The sequence below is a fragment of the Lactuca virosa genome, chromosome 7 (assembly GCF_052849685.1).
Source record: "Lactuca virosa cultivar CGN04683 chromosome 7, Lactuca_virosa_CGN04683_v6, whole genome shotgun sequence".
Classification (NCBI taxonomy): Eukaryota; Viridiplantae; Streptophyta; class Magnoliopsida; order Asterales; family Asteraceae; genus Lactuca; species Lactuca virosa.
Genome location: NC_136432.1, coordinates 50,872,209 through 50,884,237, shown reverse-complemented (window position 1 = coordinate 50,884,237; position 12,029 = coordinate 50,872,209).

Genomic DNA, 12,029 nt, shown 5'->3' with positions numbered 1-12,029 from the left:
ATAATTAGAAGGCCATGTCATGTATGGTTTATCTTAGACTTGTGTAATGATATTATATTGAATACTCACGTACTTAAAATTTGGATTTAAATCTACGTTTATGTTTTTGGAACAAATTATGCATTAATGTTTTCAAATAAGTAAATGAGTTAAAAAGATAAACATGTTTCTATTAGCCAGTGTGAGGGACATTTCAAAAATTAAAGTAACTAACTGAACTATAGGGATGCTTTCGAGGAACTTGGTGAAAAAAGACTATGAAATATTGGGATATTAAGCTTCTACATAAGGAATTCGTTTTCAACCAAGCACCAAATTATTCCACTGGGAAGAGTCCTTTTGAAATATTTTATGAACTCAATACACTTACATAAATTGAGTTGGTTCCTATCAGAAGCAAAGAGGATATTAGTCCCAAAGTTGAAGTTGCGGTATGAAGTATCGAGGAACTACATGATCCAGTCAAAACTTGAATTGAAAAGTAAAATGAGGCAAACAAAGTGAAGGCCAATAGAAATCGCAAGCAACCCATGTTTTACCTAGAGACTTGATTTGGGTTAACTTAAAAAAATCCCTTGAGAAGGAGAATAAAACTTATTCCAAGATTTGAGGATGCTTTATGGTCTTGGAATGATATGATGATAATTCTCACAAAATAGATCTGCTTATAGAATTCTTCGTTTACAACAGTTTCAACATTGGGGATCTGTCAACATACTTAGAAGATGAATACCTCAACAACTTGAACCGAAGTTCAAAACTAGTGGGGGAGAACGATGTGGACATAACCACAAAAACTTCGTCTTAAGGCTACTCCCACTAAACTACAGATGACGTCATGGACACCATAATTGCAATGCTTATCATACTAACAATGTCATGTTTTGACCAAAGGGACTTTGGCCTAGCGATATCAGGTGTTGACGGATAGGTTTCCTTCAACCAAAGGTTGAGGGTTCAAGTCTCGATGTGGACAAAAAACTGTAGATTTAGAAGTAAAGTAGCGTGTGCATGTGTGAGCCATTCTAAAAAAATCAATGCCCTATTTTGAGTGAATGTTTCGAGAGACATGTTTCATTCATGGAGTGGTCGTACTTTTCATACTCCTTTTCCAAAAAGGCCGAAACCTCTAAAGACTTCTCCCTCCAATCAAAACCATCAAGACCGATCACCCTATCCGAAGTCATCCAGGCTTCGCCCTTCCTCCAGTCTCACCTTTGATCGAATCCTTTAAGGTTTTGCCTTTAGCAAAAGCCATCCAGGCTTTGTCCTCCAACCAAAACCATCAAACTCCTGGCCTAGTTGAAGTCATTTAGGTTTTATACTTCCTCCAGCCTCACCTTCGACCGAAGCATCTAAAGCTTTGCCTCTAACCAAATCCACCAATGCTTCGCTCTCAAACCCCTTCACCTTTAACCAAAGCCTCTAAGGCTTCCCCGCTAGTCGAAACCATCCAATCTTCTCTTTCTAGTTGAAGTTGTCAAAATTGCACCCTTATAATTGGATTCAGGTCCATCTTTTGTGTGTTTTAAAACTAGTGTCGGTTTGACAATTTGTTAGAAAAAGGGTTTCTTTATCTGACACAAAGGTCGGGCTTCTTCCTATTTATGGGGGGATTGTGAAAACTATACCTTTTTGGCTCATAATATAATCTTTTTATATTTAGGTTTGTCAAATCTTTGTCATTATGGCCAGATCTTTCTATTTATGATATTTACTTGTCTAGTAGTCTCAAGTCCTCTTTATATATGTAAGGGCTCCATTTTGTACGTAGCTGATTTGATACTTGAAATTTGGGGTTAAACTCTCTATTCAAAAATCTTCATTTACTTTTATGTATCATTGATTTTGGTGGTTTAAAGTGTTCCCTTTTATCATTAATCCTGGTGGCTCGTTTCTTTACAAATTATTGTGGTGGGTTCAAAATATCTTTATCATTAACCTTGATGACTAAAACTTTACACATTAGTGTGGTTGAATCGTCATCCTTTTTATTTGATAAGGTATGTTCTTTGAGTACTTTCACATGACTGTGTGTTGAACTCTAGATTTTCTTGCTCTATAGTTGAGGTTTGAGAACTTGTTTTTCTCTCTCTTTTTTTTTCTTTGCATATGTTGAAGTGAAACAAAGAGGGAGTTAACTTAACTTGTTTTTTTTTTGCTCTTTTTTTTTCTTTGCATATGTAGAAGTGAAACAAAGAGGGAGTTAACTTTAATATACAATTTAATCGTATTTTTAGATAAGGGTTAATGTTATAAAACACTCAAGTTTGCAGCGTAAAGGTTTTGCCCAAAATTGAATTTTATGTCCGTTTATGCCTCAAACTTGAATTAATTTGTTCATTTTTAGCCCCTAGCCGGTTTTTGCCTTCAAAAGCCGGTAACCCCTTTACTGATTGGACAAACGTGTTGAGTTGGATGTCACGTCAAGCTGACTTGTGTCTTCACGGGAAAAAACAAACAACATGGGTGTTGAGGGACTAGAACCCAAGTATCTAGACCGGTAAACCTTTAATCACCAAGCTGAAAGAAGCTTTATGTTTCACTTTCTAACTTAATGTATTTAATGTCTATTTTTCTAAAACTTTTAAATAATAATAATAATAATTATTATTATTATTATTATTTGCACTTCCCTCTCAGTCCCTCGTATTTCAAAATATATTTACACATTTAAGTTATTTTGATATCTTTCCCGGTCAATATATTTTTTCCTTACATGCTTGGTCGATTACATATTTACCATGCATTTAGACTCGATCCGATTACAATAAAGTTGATTAAAAATCAGGTTTAATATATCAACTGTGACCAAAAAAAGGCATTTAAAATTAGGATTCTTAAAAAGTCGAATCTACCAATTAGCATATAGTATCAACACAGCTAAGTCACAAATCTGTAACATAATATTGAAAGAAGCTGCCTAACATTGCACCCACAAATTATAATTAAATTATAATAAACCAGTCGTTGCATATATATGCATATGTGACTTATATATATATATATATATATATATATATATATATATATATATATATATATATATATATATATATATATATACATATATATATATATATATATATATATATATATATATATATATATATCATACAACTTGTAAACTAACTTGTCTTTACATGACAAACATATAAGTGGCACTTCCTCTCACTTCTTCGTATTTCAAAATAATAATAATAATTATTATTATTTAAAAGTTCCACCAAAATATACATTAAATAGGTTAAGTTAGAAGGTAACAAACAAAACTTCTTCCAGCTTGGTGGTTTTTTTTTTTTTTTTTTTACAATATGATGTCTTCATATAATGTTTGTTGAGTTTTAAATATTAACCAAATTTCCTTTTTTTTTTTGTGTTCATCTTTAATTTTGATGTGTTTTATCACTTCATTACTAAAACTTGTATGTGTCTCGATTATTTTCACTTTAATATGTCTTATTTTCAATCCCTTTACATGATTGTGATTTATTAATAAAATTATGCCCTCTAAAACATTGAAAGTAAGTTATTGACTTTCAAAAAGTCAAATATAAACATTGTTTTTACCTGTTATGCAGTTTTGTGTATGCTGTGTGTTGTGTGTATTTGTTTGTTTGTATATTGCATCATACTTGATGTTTTGGTTTTTTTTGCTAAAAAATTGATTTGGCAGACCTGCTATTACAGTTTAATTTCATTTCTATTCAACATAAATTACTATTTAACTTTGGATTTTGACGTTGGACATTTATTGGACATCAAACCTGGACATTGGATGGTATATTTATTTTCTTTGTAGTATATCATCCTATTTTTATCTTTCTACTACTTGATTGTACTTTTTAATTACTTTTTTTATTAAGACAATATAGTATCTGATTGTACTTTTGATTGTACTTTCAACCTGCTACTCTAAAAATTAGTCCAAAAGAGACCTCATTTTCAAGCTGCCATTACTTTTATAGCATGATAATTTCTAATTTTCATTTTTTATGGCAATGTATTTTCTATTTTTTTGTCTATATAATAATTTTAAACATAGCGAACGTGGTTTCCACGGGTTATATATATATATATATATATATATATATATATATATATATATATATATATATATATATCATACAACTTGAACCTGTCTTTACATGATAAACATATAAGTGGCACTTCCTCTCACTTCTTCGTATTTCAAAATAATAATAATAACAATAATAATAATAATAAGAATAATAATACTTATTATTTAAAAGTTCCACCAAAATATACATTAAATAGGTTAAGTTAGAAGGTAACAAACAAAACTTCTTCCAGCTTGGTGGTTAAAGGTTTATCATTAGTCCGGGAAAACCTGGGTTCGAGTCCCTCGATCCCTATTTCATTGGCATCCGACTTCTAAAGATAAAAACCGGTTAGGGGCTAAAAGCGAACAAATTAATGTAAGTTTGAGACATAAACATACATAAAACTCAACTTTGGCAAAATCGACAAAACGCTGCAAACTTGAGAGTTTTTATTACATTAATTTGCAGCATAAACGTACATAAAATTCAACTTTAGGCAAAACCGACAAAACGCTACAAACTTAAGGGTTTTTATGGCATTAACCATTTTAAATAATTGTTTTATTAGGTTTTGTCTTTATCTAAAAGTACATAGGAGCAAACGTCGTTTTCCCTTAGAATCTTACTCAAATGCTTACATAGTATCAAATCTATGATAATCAAAAAATGAGTTGCTTTTTCTACAAAACATATAATGTCCGTACACGAAATTTGCTGTGCTGTAGTTACTTGATACGGCAGGCCGTACACCAAAGGAATTTAGCAAAAAGTCCTTGAATGTCGACGATAACATGAGAACAAGAATCCATCTTCTTAGCATCTTAAAAACACTTGGTCTAATAAATGCTGCTCGATCCATCTAAAAGAACGTATTGTTTGATTTTATATGTAGTTCAGTGACTATTTCTTAATTACTAACACTATATAGTCGACATACCATTCCCTAATAGAAAAGTTGTGAAACTTGTATCTTATATCATTAATATTTTATAATATATAATTTATAATAAGTTCTTTTTTGAGCTTATTTGCTAAAAAAATTATAATAGGAAGTGTTCAAACTTCCATAAAAGGCAAACGTTTATTAATTTCATCGTCTTTCAAGCATTACATTGGCCTCTTTCATAAAGGGTTTCTATTTGTCACTTTGGTCAAAATTTCAAAATTATTGCAATTAAATGGATTAAATTTGCGGAAATTATGGCAATCATGTGATTTTCATAACTACAAGGGTGGAGTTTTTTTTTCCTAACTCATTCAACCCACTCTCATATAGTTCCATATCATTTTTTTCTCTCTTCTCTCTTTTCCATCTTTCACAACCCAAAATACATGAACACTAATCTTTACCAACCCATTTAATTTTTAATTTTAAAATAAACACAAACTAATAAAAATCATACAAAACTAATTCACAAAATATTAAAAAGACATACAAAACTAATTCACAAACTAACTAAAAATATACAATTTATTTGTATAAATATAGAAGCATAATATATAAGTCGTCATTGCATGGTCAAAAATGATGAAGATGGGTTAGAGAAGCCGCAAATCAATCCACCAACGCTCTATTAAGTCATACACATCATATTAAGAACTTCAAAACAATACAAATAAATGATATATATGACCCCTAAGAAAGGTTCGAACAATCAAATGTTTTGGGACAAAGAATAATAGAAAGAATCTACCCATTCATTACTATGAAGAGTCATATATATATATATATATATATATATATATATATATATATATATATATATATATATATATATATATATATATATATATAGGGCTAGGTTATTTTGTTTCTTACATTTATTGTGTGCTAGAATGCACCAATAGAAATTTAGTAAATTAAATAATTATTTAATTAAATAAATATAGATATTAAATGATTTCCATAATTATATGTATATTAAATAATATCCATAATTATAATTCTTTTTTTATAGAAACTAATTAAATCTGTCATTAATGTCAGCAATAACATTCTTTCAGAATGAATTCGCATCTAGATTTTTATATATGATTTCATATTTTGTTTCAGGACTCACTCACTTAAAATACAATAAAGTTGCATGAAATATGAAGAACGAGTTATAAGTTATGAATTCATTCTGAAAGAATATTATTGTTGACATTAATGACGAATTTAATTAGTTTCCATAAAAATGAGTTATAAGTATGGATATCATTTAACATACATATAAATAATACTAAATTTCTATTGGTACATTCTAGCACACAATAGATATGAGAAACATTTGAATCTATATATATATATATATATATATATATATATATATATATATATATATATATATATATATATATATGGACAAAGGCTTCTTGATCTAAAGACTACATACACATAATATAAAATTATACGAAAATATGGTTTGTTTGTCGTAGCACAAATTTGTACATGACATGTTAACAGATAAATAATGAATAATGACATAATTACAAGAATCGACATCAAATTATTGTGAATTTATTTATTTAGTCCTAGAAGTTCAAAACGCATCACATTAAATCTAAATTTATGAAATTATAACTATTTGGCCGCTTGGATAGGTATAGAAGGCTGAACTAGTATGGTGCAGTTTGGTGCGATTTTAGGGCCAAACCGAACCGCAAACCGCAAGGTGCGGTTTTTGAATTCTAGAAACCGTTGAGTGCGGTTTTTCAATGGTTCGGTTTTGCGGTTTTTGAGTGCGGTTTCGGTTTGTACCGGTTCGGTGTCGGTTTTAAACCAAGTCAAACATATGGTGCGGTTTTTTATGTTCACCGGTATGATTTTTTTAACCGTGGTGATTATGTGAAGATTTATGATTGTATGACATGTTGTCATTTCGTTTTCTCATATTTAAAAGCTGTAATTTTGAGTTTTTTATGTTGTTTACTTGATCACTTCATTTTCAACCCATTATTTCAAGCTCATTTTTTTATTCAATTTGTGCTTAGGAGTTACAAGCTTGCAAGTTGTAGCCCGCATAGTGTTTACACTTTACACATAATCATTAAGTCATAAACACAAAGTGACAAACTCACATATTAAACCTAATACCTAATTACTAATTACCTTCAAGTTAAATATATAATATATGTATAAATTAGAATTTATTAATTTTTAAATAATATGTATAATTGTATAATATAAATTAGTGATTTATTTTATTGTTAATAAGCTTGCGGTTCGGTTCAGTTTTGGTGGTCCGGTTTCTAGATAAAAACCGCACCGCACCAATAAATTCGGTTTTTTCAAAAAAAAAAAAAAAATCTGCACCATCGGTTTTTGCATCGGTTTCAATTTTTCGGTTGCGGTTTATTGCGGTTTTCCTTTTATCGATTTGGTTTTTGCTCACCCCTACCAAGTAGCAAGTCTTGTACGCAAATTCTAGACCCATCTTCATCCAAGTGACGCACACATGGCATCCATACAGATTTTTTTTAAACATTATTATTATTATTATTATTATTATTATTATTATTATTATTATTAAAAAGCCTAACTCGTCACCTCATACACGCATTCACATATTAGAGACTACCATCCTCTAACACCCGATTTCTCAAAATAAGGCTCGCCAAGCTTTTTTAAGTAAAAATAAGGGATAATGACTTGAGAGGGTAACGAACTATATCATTTGTATATATTTGGTCACTTAATTTTTTTTGGTGTATAATTAACCATTAAACTTGATTTTTTGTTTAAAACATATCACTATTACCTGCAATAGCATGTAAAACTTATTGTCGGGGGTTTGAGTTCCATCTCCGGCGAAAGCAAGCTCCAACGACATCTCCGGTCATACTCTCCAGCCAAACATGATTTTTCCGGTTACCTTCTCCGGCAAAACATGTATTTTCCGGCAAATAGGGTTCTTGAAGGACCTATTTTTTTCCAAAATTCTATGGGTTCTAAGATCTGAAACATGAACACATACATATTTGGAGCTTCATATTTCAAGCTTTTTTTTTCCAGATTTTGAAGCTTCATTTCATATTTCCAATATGGACAAAGAAACCTAAAGATTTCAAAAATTAGGCTTCTTTTGGAGATGAACGATTTCAGATTTTGAGAAAGCACCTCCAACTGATCTTCTATTTTCTCTCTTCTTTCTATTTTTCTCTTTTCCACAGATTTGATGAACAACAAATCTTCAAAAAAGTTTTTTGCTAATCTGATGAACACAAGATCTTCGAACTTCAAGAACTCGATCTCTCTTCTTTCTCTTTCTTCTCTTTTCCAAATCTGAACAAGAAATCTTGTTTCTCTTTCTTCTCTTTTCCAGATATGAACAACAAATATTCTTTCTCTTTCTTCTCTTTTCCAGAGATCCAATGAACAACAAATCTTCAAACTCGTTTTCTGGTAATCTGATGAACACAATATTTGGAACTTAAGATCTTCGAACTTCAAGAACTCGATTCCAGGAAACCCTTGAACACGATCTTGAAACCGTAAACCCACTGATATCTTGTGTTCTTGAAATCGTAAACCCACTAAAATCATAAACCCCATAACACGAACTTGAAGTTCCTAAAATTGTGAGTTCAATGACTTTTTGAGTTCTGAAATCGTTTTAAGAAATGTTCAAGAACACCATTTCTCATATCTGAAGTTCAAAGGATTTTTAAGTTCTAAGATTCTTTCATATTTGATTAATGGGTTTGTTTCAGAGAAGAAAAAAAAGAAAATAAGAAAGAGAACGGAAAAATATGTGAAGTTATTAAACTCTTTCATACTTGGCCGGGAATCGGAGAAGATGATCGGAAAACACATGTTTGGCCGGAAACCGGCAAAACCCATTATTACCGGTCACACTGGTATAATATACACGTTTCAACAAGTTCAAGGGTTAATAAAGCACGAAAAATAAGTTAGTGACCAAATGTGACCAAAAGCTAAAATATATTAGCCTCTCAAGTCATTATCCCTAAAAATAAATTGTCTAAGTGACCATTTCAATGTTACTTTAGTGTTAAAAAAAGTATCTAAGAGATGTATGTTGAGATTAATAGAAAATCATTAAGAAATACATAGAAGGTTGAAGCACTCGAAAGAAATTCTAGTGTTAGGTTCGGTAAAACATAAAACTGGATTTTTTGAGGAAATATTTTTATTAAGAATTGTAGATAATTTCATTATGAACACGTAGGGGAAAACCCCATCAAAAGGAGGCTCGATCGAAAATATATTAATTTTTAAACGTCGATCGGTTGAGAAAGGGTTGTTGGGCCGTGTTTCGCCCATTCATGCTAGTTTTGAGCCAATTTGTGATGTATTTAACATTTCAGACTCGATTTTTTCACCTTTTTCAGCTAGAAAACTCTAGAACACTCTCTCAAATTCTTCTTTATCAGTCATCATCGATTAGGCAAGAAAACCTAATATTTTGGGAGGATTGAGTTAAGATTTTAAGGTTTTTTTTTGGGGGGTTTTAGTGCTCCTTGATATTATGCTTGAATATGGTGGTGTTTAGGTGTTAGGGCGTCAAACTCAACAAATAAAATGGGTACAACATGAACTCCAAATACATTGTTATTTTGCATTAGAAAAATGTACAAGGCAAGCATGGTTAAACCACAGAGACACATGACAAATGCTTATACCACTTTATGTAAGGTATTTGAGTAAAAAAAATGGATGATTTGCTTGAATTTACAGAAGTGAACAATAAACACATGAAAGTAAAGGTGTGTAGCTTAATAATAAAAGAATTATGATTTTGTAGTATACTATGTGCCATGAAATTCAATCACATAATAAAGTTAAGTCACAATCTATTTAAATCGATACTTGAAAACACTAACAAGCTCTAAAATTTTCCATTCACCAAAACGTTTGATCAAAATAAGCTCTTTGAACTAACCTAGCCTTATTAACCTACTCTAACCAAACTATTAGAAATAGAATGAAAGATTGCATCATGTTTTATGTGAATATTCCTAGTTCGATACTTCTCATAAGCTCATAAGTGTAAAAACATGCAATTTTAGTTTACACCAAAGTTAATCCCATCATAGAACCAATTTGATGCATGTTACTTTGATTTCAATTCATAAAACAAGTACAAATTCTACAAATTGAATAATGAGGATGTAACGCATGGTTCCTGGTATGTATTTAAATTTATAAATTATTCACTTTTGTAGAAAAAATCGACGAGTTGGGAGCCCCAGACTCATCGATTAGGGATGAATTGGGACGCGGGTTAAGAAACCTACTCGACGAGTTGAGAGGCCTCAACTCGACGAGTAGGCTGGCAGAATGAAACCCTAATTTTCAGGGTTTTGCGCCCTATTTAAACACTTTAACCCCCATAAGCTGGTCTCATTTCCAGCCTCCACTGCCCAAAACCCTAACCTCGAAACCCTAAGCCATTTTTGGTGATTGTGAGCTAATCTTGTGCTTTCTTGGTGAGTTTGAAGAAGGAGAAGCTTGAAGGAGGAGCAATAACGTGTGGGAGGAGAGTAGATCCAGAAGTTGAGCTTCATTTCTGGTTCATCTAAGGTATAAAGCTTCAACCTTGTCTATGGCATGCTTAGATATAGTTTTAGGATGTTTTGCTTCATGTTTTGGTCCAAAGATATTGATGGTTGGGTTTTGGACGTCCCACTTGGGCAAACCCTTCAGATCTAGGGTCTTGAGGGGACTTCATGGCATAAAGGTGCCAACTTTATGGCCATGGAAGTTCCATGCAACCTTTAGACCATTATTTTGGTCTTTTAAGCCCTATTAGGCCATGCATGCAAGAAACGATGAGAGCTTTACGTGACCAAATTGTCCCTTGAGTCCAGATCTATGACCTTATGGTCTATCTTGAAGTTTTGATGGCTTTTGGAGTTGGATCTACCCCTTTTGAGTTAGGGTTTGAGTACTATGCTTGGGGAGAGGTCCCTAGCGGGTAAAGTTGGAAACTTTACCCTTCTAGACGTATTTCCAGCTTGGATCCAGAAGATAGGGTCCTAGTTTGAAGAATAATAGCTTAATGGGTTAAGAAGGAGCTAACAGACTGAGGAAATCGACGAGTCCAAGGATGGACTCAACGAGTTGATTTGAAAAGTCTCGATTATATTGACAAGGAAGAACTCGACGAGTTCATGGAAGAACTCGACGAGTTGGATCGCGATTTCATGATTTATGGGAACTCGGTGAGTTGAAGGGAAAACTCGACGAGTCGAGTCAACTCGGAGCATTGACTTTGACCTGGACTTTGACTTTGACCAAAGTTGACCCTTAAGGGGTTGTGAGTATAAAAGGGGAATTAAGGAAATCTTTTATGTGTAGAGGTTTGAGTTGACTTGATATCCGGAGCCGGGGATTGTTCAGCTACTTCTAATTTTCGAGGTGAGTTACCTTCCCAGTAGCAGTGGTCTAAGGCACCAAGGCCGGCCCACTAGTAGGAGTTTGTAGTTGGATGATTGTCTTTGTGATAATTGTCTGGTATGCCACTATCTGTTATGATTTATGTGTTAGTATGATATGATATTATGTGATAGTGGTAGGAGGGGTGAGATAGGCCCCATAGCCGGTTGAGATAATCAGGAGGGTAGGTCGGGCACCCAGATATGCCTGACAGTATGTTATGATATGTTATTATGTGATAGTGGTAGGGGTGAGATAGACCTCGTAACCGGTTGGAATAAACCGTAGGGTAGGTTGGGCACCCAGATATGCCTGACAGGGTAGGTCGAGCACTCAGATATGCTTGAAATGGGTAGGTCGGGCACCTCAGATATGTATGGGTAGGTCGAGCACCTAGATATGCTTGACATGGGTAGGTCGGGCATCCCAGATATGCCTGACAGGGTAGGTCGGGCACCCAGATATGCCTGGAAGTATGTGATTATGTGGTATGGTGGGGGAACTCACTAAGCTTCGTGCTTACGGTTTTCAGTTTTGGTTTCAGGTACTTCTTCTTCAAAATGAAAGGAGCTGGCATGATCGCA